Genomic DNA, 22,127 nt, shown 5'->3' on the forward strand with positions numbered 1-22,127 from the left:
AACTATCTGACTTTTAGAAGACATCTGAAGGCAGCTCTGTTTAGGGAAGTTTTTAATGCCTGGTGTTTTATTGTGTTTTTAATTCTGTTGGGAGCCACCCAGAATGGCTGGGAAAACCCAGCCAGATGGGCAGGGTATTATTATTATTATTATTATTATTATTATTATTATAGTACAACAATAAATTAAATAACTTAGCACTTCCCTGCCGCATCAGGACACCCCAAACTGGTTGCCTCATTCTGGATAACAGTAGGATAACAACCCTAGCTCCTTCATCCAAACAACTTTGCTTTGCAGTATCTAGTCCCTCCCTTAGCAAGACCACCCAGATGAGGCAAGGCAAGCTCAAAGTGAACAACGAACTGAAGGCTTTTATTTCTCCAGGGCTGGATGACCCCAGAAGATGACTTCCTTTCTTTCTCAAGGATAAGGCCTTGAAGGAGCAGAACTCTGACCTGGATCCTAACACCTCCTTTCTCTACCTCCTTTCTGCCAATTTATAGCCTTACTTGTAACTTTGCTTCACAGAGAATGGAGTACTTGACTTGGTTTTCCCACAAAAGAAGAAGTAGTACAGATCCAACTTCTGAACATCCTGATCCATGTCAGGTTGTCATAGTCTAATGGGGGCAAGATGCTCCTTTCTGTTATCATTTTTCTATAACACATGAAACAAATTGCTTCTGCAGGCTCAGTCTCAACGCAAACCTTAGCTTCCTAATAAAAAGTAGCATACATGGCATTTTCACCAGCTTCCACAAAATACTGCATCCAAAAGTGCCAATAAAGAAAGAAAGGTACAGGACTACACAACAACCAACAACAAAGCCCTGTGGATTCTGCAATTATGGAGTCACAGTTTTCTGCAGTTTGATAGATTTTGAACCAGCATTCATACTATCCCTGTAAAATCTGACCAGTAGCTGCTCAGAATTATCATCTAGAATCTGGAAATATTCACAAGCTCAGAGAAACCACAGTTTCTGCCCCTGTGGCCTTCACAGTACCTCCCACACAGATACATACATCACTTCTCAGTATGCAATTCTTTGCAAATGAAGTGTGCTGCAAATTCCCTGAGTAGGTCAGCTTTTGGTGCTAAACTTACACCATTTAAATTCATTTGAAAAGCACCCTTCATAATTTGAGCAACAGCTGTAGCTTATTCAAATATCCTTACTGCAGATACTGTATCTACTACTTATCACCATCATCGCCAGGGCTAGGGAAATAATACTGAATTCATGGAAATCTAACTGCAATAAAAAAATTAAAACTAGCAAATGAAACTGGCAACACAAAGGTGTGAATCTCGTGACCTCCTACTGAATATGCCTATATTCATGTTCTAGGGATAGGTCTGAATTTTGACAATTTGAGTTCTCTTTGTGACTTGGCAATTCTTACACTGCCATACTGAAGAGAAAGAGAGGGGGCTACCCCATCCAAAATCAGGTGAGTGGAGCTGAGTTGATAGTTAGGTCATGCAGCAGGGATCTAACCACATTAGAAGACTCTTGTTGAGTAGGCCTAGTGCTATCATGCACTTTTAAAATTCCTTCCATGTAGAAGATGAAGAGGAGGAGGAGGAGTTTGGATTTGATATCCCGCCTTTCACTCCCCTTCAGGAGTCTCAAAGCAGCTAACAATATCCTTCCCCTTCCTCCCCCACAACAAACACTCTGTGAGGTGAGTGGGGCTGAGAGACTTCAAAGAAGTGTGACTGGCCCAAGGTCACCCAGCAGCTGCATGTGGAGGAGCGGAGACGCGAACCCGGTTCACCAGATTACGAGTCTACCGCTCTTAACCACTACACCACACTGAGATGGTGGAGATGGCTGTTGCCTTGATATGCAGCAGGAGAGCACAGAAAAGTTCCCTATCCTGAAAACCTAAAGAACACTAGGGATACAACACAGAATCACTATCATATTTACACATAAGACAGGGAAGAGCAAGTGAATAATGTGCCCAAAGCCACACACAGAAAAAGTGTGTATATGAGTCACCTGCCCATCAGTGCAACCTACTCATATTCTTTGTTGGACCTAATGCTTTTGGGCAGAACAAGAAGGGCAGCAAAACCTTGCTGTGCATCTTTCTCAGAATTGATTGAACACCCTCTCTACCTCATGCTGTGTTCTGTCATCTCCCCAGCCTCCCAAAATTCACCCCCTTTTCTCTCCCCCTCTTTCTTTTGAAAGTGTTGCTAATTTCTCAAGGACACCAGAATCAGAGTTACTTGCATGTAGAGAAAACTTCAACCTGTGTGGGAGACTGAACGGCTGCCTCAGAACAAGAGATCAGAGAGTTTCAAAGAGGAAGAAGAGTGGGTGAGTGAAGTAGACTAAGCACAGGAACAAGATCTGAATACATCTGAGGTGGGGAAGAATACAAATTTTAATTTACTCTGTTTCTCTTACAGGTTCTCAGCGCTGTTCCCTTTGTGGGGAGGGGTGGCTTATGTTTTGTGACGTTTCTACAAATTTATCCATCAGCTACACAGTTCCTTCCATGGGACGTCGATGCAGCCCAAGTTGACTCTCTGAACTGATGGGAGTGAGGAGGGCACATTCTCAGATCAGCTTAGGTTAAATCACTGTTTTATAATAATGAACATCAGAACCAGTAAGATGTAATAGATGGCTATTTGGAAAAGGGCCTTTTCAGTGGTGGTTTCCCAGTTTTGGAATGTTGTTGTTGTTTAGTCATTTAGTCGTGTCCGACTCTTCGTGACCCCATGGACAAGAGCACGCCAGGCACTCCTGTCTTCCACTGCCTCCCGCAGTTTGGTCAAACTCATGCTGGTAGCTTTGAGAACTCTATCCAACCATCTTGTCCTCTGTCGTCCTCTTCTCCTTGTACCCTCCATCTTTCCCAAAATCAGGGTCTTTCCCAGGGAGTCTTCTCTTCTCATGAGGTGGCTAAAGTATTAGAGCCTCAGCTTCACGATCTGTCCTTCCAGTGAGCACTCAGGGCTGATTTCCTTCAGAATGGATAGGTTTGATCTTCTTGCAGTCCATGGGACTCTCAAGAGTCTCCTCCAGCACCATAATTCAAAAGCATCAATTCTTCGGCGATCAGCCTTCTTTGTGGTCCCGCTTTCACTTCCATACATCACTACTGGGAAAACCATAGCTTTTACTATACGGACCTTTGTTGGCAAGGTGATGTCTCTACTTTTAAAGATGCTGTCTAGGTTTGTCATTGCTTTTCTCCCAAGAAGCAGGCATCTTTTAATTTCGTGGCTGCTGTCACCATCTGCAGTGATCATGGAGCCCAAGAAAGTAAAATCTCTCACTGCCTCCATTTCTTCCCCTTCTATTTGCCAGGAGGTGATGGGACCAGTGGCCATGATCTTCGGTTTTTTGATGTTGAGCTTCAGACCATATTTTGCACTCTCCTCTACTCTCCTCCAAAAAGCCTTGCTCAGTATCTGCTCAGATACCTTTGTGGCATCAGATGAATATATTTTGAACGATTTTACTTGGATTAGTTTTATGCTGCATTTACAAAAATGCTGTTGTTTGCAGATGACTTTAATATATTAGTTATTTAATTATGCTTTTACTAATTTTATCATAAGCCACTCTGATATTTTAAGGGCAAAGTATACATCTAAACAAGAAATATGCAAACCATTGAACAGTTAGAAAAATAATTTGTGTGTGCTGGATACACCATTAGCGGAAACCAGCCCTATTAACTGGCATATGTGTGGTACTCTTCAGGTGTTTTGAACTGCCATGAAGCTGTCATAAGGCTGACGGGAGCACCAGCTATCAACACCTTCCTACTAAGCGCTTACCTATTATGCAAAGGTACAGTGTTTTCACAGAAATCAGGGTAGAGTCTGGGTTATTAGTTGCATCAAATGCCTGAAAGTCACTTTAGAAGCATCCAGCCTCCAGATTATAGAGCAACATTAGCATCTGTGGGTACCTCTAGGGCCCCCTAAGTGTGCATTACTGGGAAGAACATAATTCTACTATGTACTTAGAATCATAGAATTGTAGAGCTGAAAGGAACCCAGCCCAACCCCCTGCAGTGCAGGAATATTCAGGCGGCCTATATGGTGATCGAACCCGTGACCGTGGCATTACCAGCACCATACTCTACCTAATTGAGTAGGCACATAAATCACCTACAGATCAGTAATAGGCATTGCCTCAGTGGCAAGAAGTAGAAGTCACTCTCCTCTTGTGTTAAAAAAAGCCTCTGGGAACAATCATGCAACATGCAATTAGCTATATCCCCACGTAGGATGGCAACAAAGATGCCATTAGCTCATTAACATAACACTACTAATTGTATAAATTAATCATTCATAATAGGAGGCTAGGAGGGATTAAGAGCTTACAACAGAAGGCGGGCTGCTGGGGTGGATCATTTCCCAATGGCCTGTTCTCAATCTCTAACAGAAAACACTTTGAGGGAATCTCCTTTCCTGCAGAAAAGCAGGGGAGCTTAACATTAAAAAAGAGCTCTTTCACTGTGTTGCACTAGCTTTCTTTCCACCTCAGCATAATTCTGTGCTGGGTCCCAATTTGAGGCCGGGGGGGGGGGGGAGCACATTGCTTGCACAGCCAATGCCTTTAAAGTGTCACAAAGTAACCACAGCTCTTTAGAAACTGTGCAACAACAAAGCCCATGGACAGCGCTAAGAAAATTCTCACTGCAGCACAGAAAAGTGCTGCTATTGTTCCTGCCCAGGGGCCCAAGGAGATTTATTGATACTGTCAGGGGTTCAGGAGCAGAGGCAAGGGCAAGGGAGGAAACAGAGAGCGAGGGGGAGGAGGCAGAAGAAAAGATGAGTGATGACGACGACCCGAGATCTCCGAGTCTTTCCAGTGAATCAGAAGATTCACAGAAAGGAGCACCAGTGGCCAGGGCAAGGGGGGAGCCTAGGGGGACACCCCAGGAAGATAGAGCCAGAGGGGACTCAGAGGGGAGCAGTTGGAAATCGGGACCAGCGTCACCGCCAGAGAGCAGGGAAGAGGAAGGGCGCCAGGGATCAAGCGCTGGCAGCTCACAACAGGGGGGAGGGCACGAGTCAGGAGTGGCCACACCTCCATCGGGGAGCGAAGAAACGGTCAGACGGAAGGTGGAAGGTTGGGCGCGCGCGACAAGTTCAAATGCACAGGAAGGTGGCGCAGTAGGCAGCCCGGAAAGGGAGCCAGGTCCTAAAGCCCGCCGAAAGGAGGGAGAAGAGTCAGGGGGGTCAGCGTCAGCGTCAGAGGAATCCCGGAAGGAAGAGACCCCGGGGGGCAGAGGGACCCAGAGAAGAACAGTCAGGCGGAAAAGGTGGAGCAAGGCTAGGATATTAAGTTGGTGTACAAGGGGCGGAGACTCAGATGGAGCTTCGCCGATCTAACCATTAGACGTAGGGTTGCACGCAGCAGCTTGAGAATGGAAACTGTAACTCAATAAAGACTTTTATTTAATGATCGCTGGCTAGCGTGATCCTCTGTGAGCTAGGATCTGGAAGCAACTCTGACAGTAAGCTCCATCTCTTAAATTGTGGGCATCTACAGCCTCGCGGAGAGGAGAGGAGAGAAAGCGGGTGCCTACTAGCGAGCTCACGAACGGCAGACAACATGACGGCCGAACAGCAGATAGTGGAACTCAGAGAAGCAGTGTCGCGCCTGAATGCCGAGGCTCTTGCATCCAGGAAGAGAGAGGAGGACGCAGCTGCCGCCTACAGGGATCTCCAGGTCAGGTTGGAAGTGCTTACGAAGCAAGGGCAACTGACACCCAAACCGGAGGGGATTGGGTTGGGGAGACGAACAGGCGGTTTGGTCTCTCACTTCGATGGGAATTTGCAACAGTACCCCAACTTTAGAGCAGATGTAATGTGTGCACTGCAACTGCTGAACAAAGACTTTAGAGATGAGCAAGAGAAGGTGGGATTCATCATGTCCCATTTGCATGGAGATGCTAAAGCATGGCTGCGCAATTTGTGGAGAGATAAGGATCCGGCGCTCCAAAATGCGGATGCCTTTATTAAAGCGATGGATGGGTGCTTTTTGTCAAGCATTGACGTGGATCTTGCTCGGCAGCAGATACATGGACTGAAGCAAGGGAGGGCCAGCGTAAGGCAGTACCATGCCCGCTTTTTCGCTTTGGTCAGTGCTCTGGAATGGGACAGAGATTCGGCTCCTGTAAGAGACCTGTTTTGGGAGGGATTGCACGGCTCGGTTAAAGATGAAATTGCGAGGGGGGAGAGACCCCGGACCACGCAGGAGATCGTTCAGAGGGCGCTGGCGGTGGGGGTGCGGCTGGAAGGACGTCCGTGGAGCAGTGGCGAAGGGCGTGGAGGGCGCGAACCAGCCAGGGGCTCCTCCTTCCTTCCCAGAGAAGCAGCGCGTGCGCAATCCACGCCTCCGCCAGGAGGAGGAGCGGAACCTATGGAGGTTGGAGGTGCAAGGGCTCAGTCAGCAGCCAGAGCCCTAGCACCGGCAGCAGTGAAAGCGAAGCCTCCTAGAGGGAACAGGAAGTGTTACATCTGCGATGATCCACAGCATATGGCGAAAGAGTGTCCCCAGAGGCTCCACAAGCACACTGCAGCCTCAGCAATGGTAACTGCAGCAATGCAGCAAGGACAACCACAGCAGGGAAACGACGGAGTCTGGTTGGAGGAAGAGGCACTGGGGCCCAGCCAGACGTGTCAGTGAAGCAGTCCCCAGAGATTTTACAGCCCATGGACCCCCTCCCGCCCAAACCGGTAGTGAGGCTCACCGCGTCGCTCCAGCTGCCCAATGGAATCACCATGGACGTGCCAATCACCATTGACTCCGGAAGCAATGCGGACTTTATAGGGCAGGACTTTGTCGACCGGCACGCTATACAGTTGCTGCCTGCCACGCTGCCCCTGCAGGTTGTCACGGTGGATGGCAGGGAGCTGCTAGGGGGGCAAGTGGTGAAGCAGACGCCACCAATGGTGATGCGACTTGGGAATCACAGGGAAATCATCAGCTTCAATGTCACTCAACTATCGGACACGCCCATTGTATTGGGCATGAGTTGGCTGGACAAGCACAGCCCGACGCTGGCTTGGTACCAGAGGCAGCTGACCTTCGGCTCTTCCTTTTGCGCTGAACACTGCATCGTGCCCAGGCAGGAAGGAGGGGAAGAGGAGTCACAGCTGCAGCTAGGCACGCTGCAAGCGGTTCCCCACAAGTACGCGGAATTTTTGGAGGTTTTCTGCGAGAAGGAGGCAGACAGGCTACCTCCCCACAGACCATATGACTGCAAAATTGACCTGCTGCCGGGGGCGGCGCTGCCCAAAGGGAAGCTGTATTCCATGTCTGAGGACGAACTGCAGGAACTCAAAGAGTTCATAGATCATAATTTGGAGCGCGGTTTCATCCGAGAGTCCAAGGCAGCGGGGGGCAGTCCGGTATTCTTTGTTAAGAAGCGGGACACGCCCCAAAAAAGACTTGTAGTGGACTTTCGCATCTTGAACAGTGTGACCAAGCCATCGGACTTCCCCATGCCCCGAATCGACGACCTCCTCGCAAAGGTACGGAAGGGCAGAGTGTTCACCAAGTTGGACCTGCGAGGGGCATACAACCTCATTCGCATGCGGGAAGGAGATGAGTGGAAGACAGCCATGTTCACGCCCCTGGGCACCTACGAATATAGAGTTATGCCTTTTGGATTGCAAAATGGCTCCCACGTTTTTCAAGCTTTCATGCATCACGTGCTGGCGGGGCTCCTCTACAAGACGTGCGTCTGTTTCTTGGATGACATCCTGATCTTTTCGGAATCGCAGCAGGAGCATGACAGACACGTCAAGGAAGTGCTGAGCAGGCTACAGCAACATAGGCTTTACGCCAAGCTGGAGAAGTGCCAATTCGACGTGACGGAGGTGGATTTCCTGGGCTACAAGTTGTCTGATAAAGGGCTCGCCATGGACAGCGCCAAGGTCCGAGCAGTGTTGGATTGGAAAAGCCCACGCAACCGGAAGGAGGTCCAACGGTTTGTCGGCTTCGCGAACTTCTATCGCAAGTTTATCAAAGGCTTTGCGATGCAGACAGCGGCCATCACGGACACGCTCAGCTCCAAGAAAAAGAAGTTCATCTGGACAGAGCAGGCGGAGCAGTCCTTTCAGGCACTCAAGCGTCTCTTCGCGTCGGAAGAGCAGCTGCTTCATGTCAACCCCAGCAGGCCGATGAGGGTGGAGACAGACGCTTCGGACAGAGCCGTGGGAGCAGTCCTGCTGCAGAAAGACCCGCAGGGGGTTTGGAGGCCGGGAGCGTTTTACTCAAGGAAGCTCAGCAAGTCCGAACAGAACTACACCATCTGGGACAGGGAGTTGCTGGCCATTCATGCAGCGTTCAAAGCGTGGAGGCACTTCCTGATCGGCGCCAAGCACACGGTGCAGGTCTGCACGGACCACAAGAATCTAGAGCACTGGCGCACGGCACAGTTCCTGAACCAGAGGCAGATACGTTGGGCTGAGTTCTTTGCGAATTTCGACTTCCGAATAGAATATGTCCCGGGGGACACCAACATCATGGCGGATGCTCTCTCCCGTAAGCCACAGTATCTGGAGGAGGCAACGCCAGCGGCCGCCATGCACATCTTCGCACCGACAGTGTGGGCGTGCGCGGCGGCAACAGTTGACCTGGATGCGGTGCGACGAGCGTTGCAGGATGACTCCTTCGCGCAAGCAAAGATGGCAGAGGTGCACAGGGGCACGGCAGCGACCGACGAGTTCCAGCTGCGAGATGGTTTGCTCATCCGTAAAGGGGCCATCTACGTGCCGGGAGACGAACTTCGCGCCAAGGTACTGCAGCAGCTGCACGACGCGCCCACTGCCGGGCACTTTGGCAAGGAGAAGACGGTGGAATTAGTAGCCAGAGACTTCTGGTGGCCCGGAATGAGAGGGGAAGTCGCGGACTACGTGGCGAGGTGTGACACCTGCCAGAGGGCCAAACCAGTGCACAGACCGCCGGCCGGACTGCTGGAACCGCTGCAAACTCCGTTCGAACCATGGGAGAGAGTGGCCCTGGACTTTGTCACGGATCTGCCCAGCTCGAGGGGCAAGACGGCTGTGCTGGTGGTGGTGGACTTGTTCTCCAAGATGGCACATTTCATTCCGTGTGCGAAGGTGGCCACGGCGGAACAAACCGCCAAACTGTTCATAGACCACGTGTTCAAGGTTCACGGTCTGCCGCGGTCTATTCTGTCCGACCGAGGGCGACAGTTCATCTCGAACTTCTGGCAGAGGCTGATGGGCTTCCTGAACGTCAAGATCAACCTGGCGTCGGCTAGACACCCGCAGACCAACGGGCAAGCGGAGCGGGTCAATGCCATCATGCAGCAGTACCTGAGATGTTATGCGAATCAACAGCCTGCGACGTGGGTGGATTACCTGCCTCTCGCCGAGTTCGCCTACAACAACACGAAGCACGTGTCCACGGGGGTCACGCCGTTCTTCGCCAACAACGGGAGGCACCCCAGAACCTTCCCGGGACTGGAAAGAATGGGGGAGGGGGAGCCGCAGACAGCAGATGCGTTCGCGTCGGAGTTGCAGGAGGTCCACGATCAGCTGCGGCGGCACCTGGAGCTGGCTAAACACGCATACAAGGTACAAGCGGACAAACACAGAAGGGTTGGCGAAGAGATCCATGTGGGAGACTGGGTCTGGTTAGCAGCCCACGCAGTGCCGGCCAGGTCGTTGGCGAAGAAGAAACTAGGGCATAAACAACTGGGGCCCTACCAAGTCGAAGAACAGGTCAACCCGGTGGCTTTCAGGCTGGCTCTTCCGGAGGGTTCCAGAATGCATCCGGTGTTCCACAGATCGGTGCTCACTCCCTACAAGGCACCTCACAGGTTTCAGGAACCAGGAACGGCACCGGGTCCGCTCCGAGAGAGAACCGGGCAAGGGGGAGTGGCACAGGAGGAGCGCATCAACGAAGTCACGGAGATTTTGGACTCCAGATGGGGGGAAGAGGGGGTAGAATACCTTCTCGCCAAGGAGGGCACCCCGGCCAGTGCCAACAGCTGGGTGCCGGGCTACGCTTTAGACGAACCTCTGCTCAAAGAAGAGTTTCATGCCCTCTTCCCACACAGGCCAATGCCAGCAGACTTTTTCGACGACTGGCTTTTCACGCCCACGCTTTCAGCCAGCACGTTCCGGGGGTTCGACTCGGACGAGGAACCGACACGAGACGCCCGTTCCCCGGAGGGGTCACCCTCGGGATCTGCTTCAGAACCCTCGTATTGGTGGGATGATCGACCAGAGGAGCAGTTCCGCAGAAGGTGGCTGGAGGGTCCAGGACGAGCAACGTCTCCAGAAGGCAACGAGGGAGAGACGGACATGGACGTTTTCGGGGACGACCCGGGTTTCGAGCACGGCGGCACAGAGATGGAAGCGGAGGTGACCGTCGTCAACGAGAGCAGGGAGGAAGAACCGGAAGACTTCGGATGGCGGCCCGCCACGGGAAGCGAACTGTATCCGACATTCGTCCCCCTGACACAGCAGCACCCAGATCCCGCACCGGAAGGAGGGGAGGGGGGAAGAGGGGGCTTCGAGGGGGGGATGGATGTCAGGGGTTCAGGAGCAGAGGCAAGGGCAAGGGAGGAAACAGAGAGCGAGGGGGAGGAGGCAGAAGAAAAGATGAGTGATGACGACGACCCGAGATCTCCGAGTCTTTCCAGTGAATCAGAAGATTCACAGAAAGGAGCACCAGTGGCCAGGGCAAGGGGGGAGCCTAGGGGGACACCCCAGGAAGATAGAGCCAGAGGGGACTCAGAGGGGAGCAGTTGGAAATCGGGACCAGCGTCACCGCCAGAGAGCAGGGAAGAGGAAGGGCGCCAGGGATCAAGCGCTGGCAGCTCACAACAGGGGGGAGGGCACGAGTCAGGAGTGGCCACACCTCCATCGGGGAGCGAAGAAACGGTCAGACGGAAGGTGGAAGGTTGGGCGCGCGCGACAAGTTCAAATGCACAGGAAGGTGGCGCAGTAGGCAGCCCGGAAAGGGAGCCAGGTCCTAAAGCCCGCCGAAAGGAGGGAGAAGAGTCAGGGGGGTCAGCGTCAGCGTCAGAGGAATCCCGGAAGGAAGAGACCCCGGGGGGCAGAGGGACCCAGAGAAGAACAGTCAGGCGGAAAAGGTGGAGCAAGGCTAGGATATTAAGTTGGTGTACAAGGGGCGGAGACTCAGATGGAGCTTCGCCGATCTAACCATTAGACGTAGGGTTGCACGCAGCAGCTTGAGAATGGAAACTGTAACTCAATAAAGACTTTTATTTAATGATCGCTGGCTAGCGTGATCCTCTGTGAGCTAGGATCTGGAAGCAACTCTGACAGATACGCACGGAGGGAGGTCCAGATACGAGTCAGGAGAAGAATTAAGGTAGAAATTTGCTGGGCTGGGGTATTTATTTTCATGCTAGGGATAATACAGTGGTACCTCAGGCTAAGTATTTAATTCGTTCCGGAGGTCTGTTCTTAACCTGAAACTGTTCTTAACCTGAAGCACCACTTTAGCTAATGGGGCCTCCTGCTGCTGCTGCGCCGCTGGAGCCCGATTTCTGTTCTTATCCTGAAGCAAAGTTCTTAACCTGAAGCACTATTTCTGGGTTAGCGGAGTGTGTAACCTGAAGCGTATGTAACCTGAGGTACCACTGTACTGCTTGCAAATGGGGGTGCTCTTCTTTCTATAAAGAGAAACTCCTTTTTCATAAGAGCAACAAATTTCTTCTTTCAAAAGCTCAAAAGTATTTCCCCTTCAAAACACATGACTACCTTCAGAGTGCACATGTGTGGTTTGCCCTCAGAGCTGGAGGGATCTCTTCAAACTCAACTTTCCAGGCTTCCAGCCTTACATTTGCTGGACCTTTGCTTCCCCCTTGACTGAAAAGCCCAGGATTAAGGCAGATTCTGCAGTTTCCATCTAAGGCTGTCAAGTTTTTGTCCTGCTGTCATCGCCTCCTCTATGTAAGTACTCAAGATCTTGGTTTTATTTGCATTCAAAGCAGCCTAGAGGAGGTAGGCAACCTAAGGCCTGGGGGCCTTCTCAATCCGGCCTGTGGATGGTCTGGGAATCAGCGTGTTTTTACATGAGTAGAATGTGTACTTTATTTAAAATGCATCTCTGGGTTATAGGAATTCATTCATCCCCCCCCCCCAAAAAAAAATATAGTCCGGCCCACCACGTGGTCTGAGGGATGGTGGACCGGCCCATGGCTGAAAAATGTTGCTGACCCCTGGCCTAGAGTCTCCTTATGCAGCCTAGAGCCCACATAAACAGGTTGAGTGAGCCTTCTCTCCCCCAGTTAGAAGAGGGAAGATAACCCACATGGGGTTATTTCAGCGGTGCTCTGTGCAATGCCAAAATTTGGTGCCCCCCACCTCTTGCACTCCATTCCTAATAACAGTTGTGGTATCCCTTTGGGTTCTGTGCTCAGTGCAACCAAACTGATTGCGCTCCCCTAAATCTGCTACTGGCTGCAGTTCCAAAACATCTGGGGATTCAAGGTTAAAGAACACTGCATTACAGTATTCTGAGTACAGGCAACAACATTTTTGCATGCGTTCAAAGCATGTGTGGTTGTGCATGTGTGCATCACCACAACCCGGAAGTGGCTGGAAAAGGGGGTGAGGCAGGGGTCATAACGGGGCAGGGCAGGCATACACATGCTCTGCCAGTGTGTGCAGGTGTCAGGAACACAACCCCCACTCAAAACATTCATTGCCTGTGAAAGTTTCAGAAGAATGTGTAATCTACTTTTATTATTGTAAAGAACACTGCTGATGACATGAGCCTGATGCTCTAAAATCATTAAATCATCAATGCATTATAGTCACATATGTATGTGCTACACTGTCCAATTGGTTTAATTATGGATTTAATCATAGAATTGTAGAGCTTAAAAGGACCCTAAGGATCATCTAGTCCAACCCCCTGCAATGCAGCTGTTCCATACAGGGATCGAACCTGCAAACTTGGCATTATCAGCACTATGCTCTAACCAACTGAGCAATCCAGGTGGTGTATGACTGTATATACTCAGAGCATAACCTACTACAATGCAGAAAGGGAAATCAGGCCTTTTGGTTGGGTCTGTTTGCCGTGCAACTTATTAATGAGGAACAGAGGATTCTGGAGTGCATTTTCAGTTCATGCTGGGTGCTGCTCACCATATCAGAATCTGTGTGGGAGCACATATACCTGGGTTGGGTGTTTGGGTAACATCACTGACTTTGGAGGATATGTCAGACTGCTTCCATAGCAACACGGATGCTTCAAGTTTCAGACCGAGATTCAAGAATTTTACACACCAGCAGAGAAGCAATCCCAAGTATTTAATACACAATTATGCATATTCACCATTTTCATCCGGGTGCAGCATTCATGATTAGGGACAAACTTCTTAGTGGAAAAATAAAACAGGAACTTTACCTTGTTTGATAACTGAGAACTAGAAGGTTTTGTGACAGAGATGGAAGTAGATATATGAGGAAAGCAAAGCAGACCGGGACATGGGAACTCACTCTGACACACAGACATCATTTTTAGACCTATATGACAGCTTTGTAAATTAAAGCTTCTAAACTGGTATTTGCTATCATGTCTAAAGGTTTGTGGAAATGAGGTGTCTAATCATGAAAAAAGATAAATGCACTGAGAAATGTAGAGATGACACTCAGGGATAAAAACTGCCTCCAATCAGACAGGGGCATCAAGCATCCGCCTTTGATGCTTTCAGACAAAGCTTGAAGAAATAACACTTTTGCCAAGGGAAGTAGTGGTTAGAGTCACACTTTCATGAGTTCAACCATGGTTTGGTGACACTTGGTTTCTGGTTCACTGTACCTTCCTTTCCCTTATGGCCTCCCCCCCTTCAAAATTTTGATGACCAATTCACGGCTTCATACATAAACACTAGTTTCCGCCACAATGTAACATGCAAATAAACCTAAAATAACTTTCAACGCTGCTGAATATCATGTGTGAATCTCTGCTGCCATAATTACTCTTCAACAAAATGGACACTAATGAGGCATGAAAGACTGGAACATACAGAAACCAGTACAGAAACATTTCAGTCTCCATGGAGACTCCATCCAGCTTAGAAATCACTAAATTTCACAGTTTGTGTGTGCTTCTCAGATTGCAATTGGTGCACTATAAAGTAAAAACATGTTTGTTCCTCAGAGTCTAAACACAGAGGAAAGGGTTGCCCCCTCAAAATATTGCCATCTTATTATAAATTACGTTACATTAATAATAATACATTAAAGTTACGGATGGAAGAAGAATCTGTTTTACATGGATTTATACATGGAAATCAAGTTTTGACTGGATTGAATTGCCCCTTGTTTGAATCACCCACTTATGAAAGAGCTGCTCACTTATTGTCATACAGGCACACATATATATATTATGTATATTAGAAGTATAATACATATGAAAAAATAATGCCCTACATGGTTGTATATTTCTGAGGGTAATTTTGTAAGTATTAATACGTGTTTATATACAGTTTATATGTATTGTTATATGCAGCTGCTTACTTTAGGGGTGTAATAAAAAAATCCAGTTCTTGTGCAGATCAAAGAGAAAAATGATAATTACGGGGGGAATTGCTAAGGATAAGCTCAGCATGGAAATTTTCAGAAAACCGCATCCCGGCAAAAATTCTAAGTATCAATTCTTCTGCAACCATTCTGGCTACATTGTACCCATGCTCCAATGATCAGGATACTTTTCCTGTTATCTTTTGACTTCTTGTCATGTTTGATTGTTTGGACTGAAATTTACAAGGATCTTGTAATGATACGTTGTTTAATTGCCTGTTTTTATTATATTTGTTCTTGGTCTTGGTCTTAGCTGTAATTTTATTTTTACAAAAAGCACTGCAAGCTGCTTTCAGTTTTCATTAGTGAAAGATGGAGCACAAGTGTTGGGGGCATGGAGAGAGAATAAATGCATAAAGGTTTGCGGCTAGTTTTTTCAACATTACAATGATGGACTTTGGTCATATTGCAGCTGCTTCCTGACACACGTCTTTAATACACAAGCTGGGAAACACAAAAGCTAAACAAATGAGTTTCTTAGGTCCCATTGAATTTTCTATTTGCAGTAATGACCACTGAAACCAATGCTATTTACAAATACACAACTGTACAATTACTGGTGAGCACGCACACCCCTTTCTCCATAGCTCAAACACACAAAAAGCTATATTCCATTACCAAAATTGCACAATTGCTCTATTGTATGATGATACACAAGATGTTGGGACTTTGTAAAGAAAAAAAATTCTTCTAAAGTAAAATAGGACTAATTCAGCCTAAGTAGTTTGAGAAATCTTTGGAGTCCTATATGTAAACTGTAACATAAACTGAATGTACAAACTGGGTTTGATAAGAGCCATTACAGCAATTTCTGGCAGAAGTCAATATACTGTAACATGCATCTTACAGGGGGAAGGGGGCTTTGGGCATGCTCAGCAAATCACAGTTAATAATTCCTTAGTCCTGTGCAACAATTATTAATCACTTAACAAGAGATTCAGCTGCGCCCCTGGCTTTGACCAAATATTAGGAATGCTCCACGTTACATAAATTTGTGAAATGTCTGTAATGCTGTATATTTCAAGTGGAAAGAGGCATACACGCTTTTTGTTTACCCTTATCTATGTGTACATACACACGCTGTGGAAATTCAGGATCATTCACTGATTTCTTTGGCATGAATACACAGTGTACCCATGGTATGACTCTAACACACTGAGAGGTACACAGGAGATACACACACCTATAAACTGTGTATGCCAGGGATATGCATGAAATGTGAAGGAGTCTTTTGCCACAGCAAATTCAAAATCACTTCTAGTGTACAGAAATAGCCCAGACACATACGCGAACACACACACACACACACACTCAGAAACATCCTAGCAAGAACAATCCCCCACACCAGATGCTATTTACCTTGATCATAAAAGGATAAGAGAGACTATAATGTTAGGTATAAAACTAACACACCAAGAGAAATCTGCATTAAATATTTTCAGATGTGAACATATTTCCACTCATGTTAAGAGAGTTGGTTAAAATGCACTCCTTGTTCTTTAAATTAGAGAAAACATCCGTTAACTAGTTGTCCCCCCCCCAATAATCTTCAGCATAGTGAAGTGGTTCCCTAGTTGTGAACAAAATGTCTGACAATAATCAATAACAACAAAAATTAAGCTAGTTCATTATAACAGAATTAAAAATCAGCAAACGCCACCATCGCTAATAACAAATGCCAAAACCTAGAGTCCTCTTACCAGCTTATATATCCCCTCTCCAAAGCAAAGAGAATAATTTTACACTGTTTCTGAAAGATACTCAGGCTAGGGCTTGGGGAGATCTCCAAAGGAAGGAAGACAAGCTGTGGATCTGGCACAGAGATGGTTGTTGGAAGCCGAGCACTGAGAGACACAATTCCATCTAAGATCCTATCACACATCTTAGAGAAATTGTTTTACCTCTACTTCTAAGGAAGTAGCCCTAAGGCAGGGGTCAGCAACCTTTTTCAGCCGTGGGCCGGTCCTCAGAAGATGTGGTGGGCCGGACTATATTTTGAAAAAAAGGAAAGAAAAAAACAACGAATTCCTGTGCCCCACAAATAACCCAGAGATGCATTTTAAATAAAAGGACACATTCTACTCATGTGAAAACACGCTGATTCCCGGACTGTCTGCAGGCCGGACTGAGAAGGCGATTGGGCCGCATCTGGCCCCCGGGCCTTAGATTGCCTACCCCTGCCCTAAGGAAATGTAATTTCCTCCCAGAGTCTCATTGCTGTAGGCCTGCCTCTCCTCCCTCTGCTCCAGAATCCTTTCTGCTTCTAGATTTAAGTGGAAAGGGGAGGGCATGTCGAAGCTCACAGGGATGGAGTTAGGTAGAAGGAGGATTAGCTCAGAAATAAGGCAAGCTATTTTCTGGGGAATAGCCTGGTTTATTTCTGAGAGGATCCAATGCAAGCAGCAGTGGTGGGGAAAGCAGGGAAAGAAGCTCACTGGTATTTCATAGTTAAGAATGCCAGATTTTCCCACATAAAGAACTCCCTGCAGGTAGAAAACTAACACACTGGGATAAAGGTCTTGGATTACCTTTTCTCGGACATGCAAGCTTTCCATATATGGGGAAGCAAGTGATGGTTTTGTGTTAAGGAAACATTTGAACATGTCATCTCCCACATGCATTCTGAGTGGCAGCACGGTTTCAGGAGGAATGCCCATGTGTTTCCTGAACACTTGAGTAAGCTCCAAGTAATCCTGAGAGAAGGTGACAAAGCATAAGGTAGGATCCTTTGACACCCAGATTACAGAAGCAGCTGGGATCAGATTAGGTGTGAGAGCAGGCCAGACATACTTTTGCTTAAACTCGGCCCTGTCCACCTGACAAAGTGGTCCACCGACAGTGGGAGAACTGCTGGCCAGATCCAGTTCCCCACTCCCTGGGAAAGGATGGAAATATTAAGCCAATTCCTGTTTTCCCATCTAGGCAGCAAATAATTGGAACTGGGTGACAAAGCAATCAAACCTCCACAATCTGTCACACTGGAGAGAGTTTGGATTGGGCTCTGCCTGGCTATGTTGTTGTTGTTGTTGTTGTTGTTGTTGTTGTTGTTGTTGTTGTTGCTGCTGCTCCTGCTAGAGAAGAAATTCTGATGATGAGGAAGGCACCCATCCAAATGGTGGATGGAAACTACTGCTGATGGTATCCCTGCTGGCAGCAGCCAGTGGACAGACCTGGAACCGGGTGTTATGGGGTTGGCATAGGATCCACTGGATCCTTCTGTTATGATTTGGGGCTCTTGACTGTAGCAGCCTGGGAGCTGGTGTGGCAAAGAGACATTCCCCCCTTCAACCAGCTTTGAAGCAGGGCTGTGGATGTGGACCCACCACTTCACTGAACCATCCCTCTGCTGGTCAGGGGTTTGGATTGTTCTCTGAATGGCAAATTCCAAAGTTCACCACCACTCCAGGGGCACATTTTGAACCAAACCTAACCTCCACCAGTGAGTTTGATTGGGTGTCCTCACCCCCCCCACCACTGCAGTCTTCTGCTGAAATGAGGACCTAGCAGAGCACTTGAGCTCCACCTTCTGCCCAGTCCATCAAAAGTCTTGCTCAGTCTCCTTGCAGTTTGTGAATTGAGTTTGGCTTCTGCAGACATGTTTTCAAACTTATCTATGCAGCAATACAGGTTGAAACAGAGATTAAGAGGAGAAAGATGAAATGGAGCAACATAGGATGCTGGACTCTATGCCAGACACAAAGCTCCTTGCTTCTATAATGCAAATGCTGATGTTCCAAAAAGCACATGGTAATGACATCTAGTGGGCAGGGGGATTGTCTGGGGAGACAGCAGCTAAGGCACAGGAGAATTAAATTCCCCTCACCCAAATATCCATTTTTATATTAAAAATAGACCCCGTGCACTGCTTTGTAGATGAATAGAGCAGGCACATGAACAACAAACATAACTACACCATCACATATCATTTGACCTTATGTCTCATCTGGAGCTATTTCAATTGTACCAGGCAATGCTCTGGCAGCTGACATTGTATATAATAGCTAGACTGATTTAGGCTAGCCTTTTCTGTGCACCCATCACAATTCCCTCTGTTCCTCTTTTATCTAATCTCTCACCTGTTTCATAAGAACATTTCTCTATTGTGCTTCTCTAGTGGATGCCTTTGATGTGCTGCTGTCTTCAAGAACCACATGCCTTTTCTCACTTCTGCTTTTTTCAGAAAGATTAGATCAAAACCTTACCTAATTCCTTAGTCCTGACTGTACATCTAGATTTACTTCCCTGTCTGTCTGAAATGAATTAAGTGCATCAAGGTGTGCAGATATGAAACAGCCAAGTCCAGGACACAGCATCCTTTGCTTTGCCTCACAAGCCCTCCAATGCCCACTCCCCACATCTGAAAAAGAGACTGTCACAACTTTGGCCCTACTCATCTCTCTGCCTGAGTGTGGTTAGTTCCAGACATGTTCTGGAAATAATCCATACAACATGAATGTCTGTGCAGGGAGGCAGGTGCCAGAAAAGCATATTGACTGCTTCATTGTTTACAGAATGCAGGGATAGTGAAATAAAGCATCTGCTGCCCTCTGGCCCCTGTAGAAGCCAAGAAGATAAGACAGTTATGAACACCAGTTTCTCCCACTCACTTATGGAAATCTAGAAAATAAATTTAACTGTATTGCTAAGCAATAATCTCTCTCTCTCTCTCTCTCTCTCTGTGTGTGTGTGTGTGTGTGTTAGAGAGCGAGTCAGAGAGTCCACACAAAGAGCCATTGCTAGATACTGAAAAGTCTCAGAGCACAGGCCCATGACACAAATATGAAGATGGGGGTAGGGAAATGCATGTACTAACTTATATGTATAGTGCAGATTTAGGTCTCTTGAGCAAATTAATTTGGGGTGTCTGTAGCTGGGGGTCACAGCACTTTGTGTCATGCCTAGCAACCCTGTAAGCATTTTTTAAAAAAGGCGATGAGAAAGAAAATCTGGGGCTCAGTGCAAAAGACCCTAGACTGTGCCCCCAAACAACATGTGCATATGTGTGTGTGTTTGTGGAGAGGTGCAACAAGAAAGAGGCACTCATCCCTGCTGAGTTTTGGAGCAACCAGTGCTGTTTGGGATTGTGCCACCTAATTCTGAAAGTCTGTGTTCTGCTGCTAGGAGTATCAAAGTAGCAAGGCTCAGCAAGAGGACTGGCATAATCCTTGTGTGGCTTCTGAGGGCAAGACACACCAAATGAGCATTCATTATATGTGACAAGTCCACCATCTAGAAATACCTCTAAGATCTGGATTGGGTTTCATATTTCTGGGACAAGGTGCACATACCCCCTATCTGAGACTCAAGAGTGCTCAGGCTCATATGGAGGGCTTGAGCAAATTCCTTTCCATTGGCTTTAGCTTTCCAATTCAGGGCTCAGGGACTTCTGAAAGTAGCACCCTCAGATTATTCCCAAATATAGAATCATAGAATAGAATCATAGAATCATAGAATTATAGAGTTGGAAGAGACCACAAGGGCCATCGAGTCCAACCCCTGCCAAGCAGGAAACACCATCAGAGCACTCCTATAGAATCATAGAATCATATGTGAGTGATGATGCAGCCATTCACTACCAAGCCAAATTTTACTCTTTGTATGCTCAGAATCATTCATAGTACTGGGGTCTCAAAAAAGTTAGACATTCCAAAAGTAGATGTCTAATGCAGATAATGAGATATTGCAAGGAACTGGTACAAATGATAAGGCTTCTAGTGCATTTGTTCTTTCCAATATCCAATGTAGATGTTATACTTCAGTAAGAAAAGCTTCACAATGCCCCCAGAGCAAAGGCTGTAGGGTTGGAGCAAGTGGAGGATGCAACAGACATGACAAGGGGGGGGGTGCCACCTTAAAAAGGAATCTTGAATGGAATTTTTAGATGATTACCTACAGTTCTGCAAAGCCTAATTGCTTGCTGGATTGAAATCCCGGCACTTTCATTGACAGCAGCCACCAGGCAGTTTTCTGTTTCTCATTTCCCTTTGCAAAAAAGGGCACTGCACATTAATAAGGGGATAAGGGACAGATTCAATAGGCAGATTGCACAAACAGATTCCAATTTCCTGGGGTGGGGGGAACCAGAAGAGCACTTCAATCATTTGTTTTTCCTTTTACTAGATAGATACTAGATGAAAAATGGGGTCAAGTACTGGGTGCCCAACACACTTAATAAAGAATCTATACTGGTCTGATTCACACATCACACAAATCAAGCCATCCTAAGCCAAACCTTAGTACAAATGTGCAAGTGTGTGGTTCCTTGGAGAGGTGATTGCAGTTGATTTGCTACTTCTCTGGTCCTCCTGTTGTGATGTTACTGTGATCTAAGCCATGGTTTAACTTAGAATGCTGCTGTTCCAGACAAACTTCGAGCTGTGACCAAGGTTTGCTCTTTCTAGCTCAAGGTTTGTCTGGAGGGGGCAAACTGAGAGCATCTGCTCAGACAACTCAATAAACCATGGCTTAGCTCAGTGGTAGGCAACCTAAGGCCCGTGGACTGGATGCGGCCCAACTGCCTTCTCAATCCAGCCTGCGGACGGTCTGGGAATCAGCGTGTTTTTACATGAGTAGAATGTGTCCTTTTATTTTAAATGCATCTCTGGGTTATTTGTGGGGCATAGGAATTCGTTCATCCCCCCCCCCAAAATATAGTCCAGCCCACCACATGGTCTGAGGGACAGTGGACCGGCCCACGGCTGAAAAAGGTTGCTGACCCCTGGCTTAGCTCATGGCAGCATATCAGGAAGGCAGCCAGGGATGAAGCATTATCTCCTCTCTGGAGACATGCACAGTTGCACTAAGTAAGATTTGGCTTAGTGTGATCTAGGCCACATTGTGTTCATTCCTCTGGGCCTTGCTTTTTCGGTCTGACTTCCTGGCTTTACTTCTGACTTCTCCCTATAACTCAATTTTGGCACTGTGAAAGAAAGCCAGGCTAGCAGGAACTACTTTTAAGGGACTCTCAATAGGAGTTTTTTTTTAAAGTACTGAAGGAGACAAGGGGAAGCTTTCTCCCTACAATTTTTCACATAACTCAAGCAACTGTTCTTATGAACAATGTTATTACAGTACTGCACCTGGAAGGTATCAAGAATAACTTCGACCATGATAGGGATATTTTGCTCCACTGAGAGCTTTGTGAACTTCAGGAAGTCCTGCCTTTTAGCTGACCAAAGTCTGATGTGTGTAACAAAGCCAGAAGGAAAATGTGCTTTTCCATAGTGTCCTGCATGCTAATATATCTGTTTCCAGGAAGGCAAAATGACATTGAAGATGACAAAAATGAGATTATTTTTTTTTGCATGAAAAAGATAATATTCTTTTCTCAAACTGCAAGCACGGGTTTTACAGCTAAAGCTATCAAGTACACCTCCATAGATTGATTATAAATTAAACTCAATGGCCAGAAGAACAACCAAAAGTTTTTCTTTCATCAGGGATACATAATGTTTTGCCATTTGGAGTTTTTCAAAAGAGAAAGGGAAAGGGTCCAAGGTCGCAGGCCACAAGGAAAAAAGAATTTGAAGGACAC

At 47.2% G+C, this 22,127-nt stretch overlaps 1 protein-coding gene across 2 annotated transcripts in view; it reads right to left on the reverse strand.

Annotated features, from left to right (window-relative positions):
• CDK18 (cyclin dependent kinase 18) overlaps nt 1–22,127 on the reverse strand; it is a 100,731-nt gene that overhangs the window by 74,461 nt on the left and 4,143 nt on the right. The window lies entirely within an intron of this gene.

This window comes from Podarcis pityusensis (assembly GCF_964106645.2).
Source record: "Podarcis pityusensis genome assembly, chromosome: 6".
Classification (NCBI taxonomy): domain Eukaryota; kingdom Metazoa; phylum Chordata; class Lepidosauria; order Squamata; family Lacertidae; genus Podarcis; species Podarcis pityusensis.